At 51.0% G+C, this 2500-nt stretch overlaps 1 pseudogene; it reads left to right on the top strand.

The window, feature by feature from the left end:
- The window catches only part of LOC123688217, an 8353-nt pseudogene that overhangs the window by 3056 nt on the left and 2797 nt on the right, over window positions 1–2500 (top strand).

The following is a 2500-nucleotide window of genomic DNA, read 5'->3' as shown; positions in this document are numbered from 1 at the left end:
GCGATGCCTCATGCAGTGTTTGTCTCACCACTGCACGCGGGAACTTCATGGCATTGAGTATAAACGATGCAATAAAGCATGTCAAAGATACACACGATCCTCATACTCCCAAATTTGTTTGCAAAGCGTGCCATAAGGAGTATGTGTCGAAACATGCGGCTCTATGCCATGTGCCGAAATGCACAGGCCCAGAAGTACCTCCACCTAATGCAGTTAGGTGTAATCATTGTAATAGGTACTTCAGAACACAAATGGGCGTATCGCAACACGAGATAAAGGCTCATCCCCAAGTAAGAAATGAAGCTAGAGCAGGGACCTCCGGAGCCGAAAGGCAGCGTGCTCCCAGAGAGGGAGGCTTCACGGTGGAGGAAGTCGACCTCATGCTGGATCTGGAGCGGAGGTTCTATGGGGATTCTCGTATTGCGAAAAGAATGGAGGGTTTTTTGAATAGGACCGCAAAGCAGTTAAGGGATAAGCGAGCACTGTCCTCTTATAGAACTTTGCGAGATCAGTACTTGCGTGACCATCCGCCGCAAGATACACCCTCGAGCCACCTTGACTCGGATAGCGCGGGATACGCTTCCAGCCAAGAAGGGATCGAAGAGCGATCCGAACCTGATACCCTTCAGGTACAGGTTCCTGTGATACAGGTGACTCCAGCGCCTGAAGACTTGTCATCTCCAGAGTTAGCCGAATGGAGAAGTGGGATTTTAGAGCATGCTCTAGCTCATCAGTTACCTCAAGGTGTCACCCCTGACAAGTCAGCAGAAGCGATCCATCTTCTGCAGGGCGCCCTCCGACTTGCCTCGGAGCCTGATTTTGAGTTTTCACAAGCTCAGATCGACTTCCTCTACCAGGAGGCAACTTCACACTTCAGACCGTCGGGGTGTGAAGCAGGAGGGAACAAAAGCCCAAGAGTTCGGGGCAAGGGGCGTAGCAAAAGGCGTTTCTTGTATGCCCGAACTCAAGAGTTATACAAGAAAAATCCAGGACAAGTAGCCAAACATGTCCGACAGGGAGTAGATTGGATAGGTGGCTATCAGCAGCCACCTATGTCGGAAGTGAAGGAGCTTTATACAAAGCTATGGGGAGTGGCGCCGCTGGCGCAGATGCCCGAGGGCATCAACGAGGACCCGATAGCACCCTCAGAAGCACTCCCGCCCTTCACAGTTGATGAGATCCGGAAACGTATCTCTGCAACCAAACAATCTACGGCCCCCGGCCCGGATGGAATCAGGCGGGCCGATGTGATGCAAAGGGGCAAGGTAGAAGTGCTCCATTTATTATTTAATCTGTTGTTGCTTAGTGGGAAGCTACCAACAGACTGGAGTATGAACCGAACTACACTGATACCAAAAGAGGGCAAAGACGTTACAAAGACTGAAAATTTCAGGCCCGTAACAATAACATCTCTGGTAAGCCGCATTTTTTGGGGCTGCATAGACCAGAAGATAAGATCAGTAGTCGGTTTCACACCCCGCCAAAAAGGGTTCATTTCGTCAGAGGCGGGGTGCTTCAATAACGTGCACATTCTTGTGGAGTTGCTGCGGCACTCCAAGGCTACTGGGAAGAACCTGGTCGTAACGATTCTGGATATAAGTAAGGCTTTTGACACCGTCCCACACTCAATATTGGGACCGTCGTTACGCAGAAAAGGGCTTCCACCGGTAGTTGCACAGCTGGTGGAAGAATCATACAAGAATGTGTGCACGAAAATCTCCACCGCGGGTGGGAGTGTAGAGATAAATCTCCAGCGAGGTGTCAGGCAAGGTGACCCTCTAAGCCCGTTCGCATTCAACGCAGTATTAGAACCCTTACTGCTTGAGCTGGAGCGTCAGTCCGGGTATAGAATCTCAAACAATACCCACATAGCATCGCTGGCTTTCGCCGATGACCTAGTCCTCGTGAGCGAAGATGTGCAACAGGCCACGCATCAACTACACACTGTGGAAGCATACTTAGAGAGGTTAAGTATGAGGCTGTCGCCTAAGAAATGTGTAACCTTCCACATAAAGCCACTGCATAAGACCTGGAGTGTAGTTGACCCCGGACTGACATTGATGTGTGGAGAGCGGATCCCGCACTGCGGTGCGGGCGGCCGTGTAGCTTACCTTGGTGTGGAAATATCTCCTTGGGCAGGAATCAGTATAGAGAGCATAGAGTCCGACCTTGCTTCAGCGCTCAGCAGAGTCAAACGGCTGGCGCTGAAACCACACCAAAAGGTAGAGCTTATCTCCACCTACCTGGTCCCCCACTACCTGTATCAATTGGGGATGGCAGCTCCCGCAATATCGGAAATAAGAAAACTAGACCAGGCTGTGCGGGTAGTGATCAAAGACATATTGCACTTGCCGCAATCTACTACAGATTGCCTTATTTATTGCGGCAAGAGAGACGGGGGACTGGGTTTCCCACGACTAGAGACTCAGGTCGTGGGCGCCACGTTAAGGGCGGGATCAAAGTTTTTAGGCAACAGCGCCGATCCCGTCATGCAAGCTTT

This window comes from Harmonia axyridis, chromosome X (genome assembly GCF_914767665.1).
Source record: "Harmonia axyridis chromosome X, icHarAxyr1.1, whole genome shotgun sequence".
Taxonomy (NCBI): Eukaryota; Metazoa; Arthropoda; class Insecta; order Coleoptera; family Coccinellidae; genus Harmonia; species Harmonia axyridis.
This window is presented reverse-complemented; position numbering and strand designations above follow the sequence as displayed.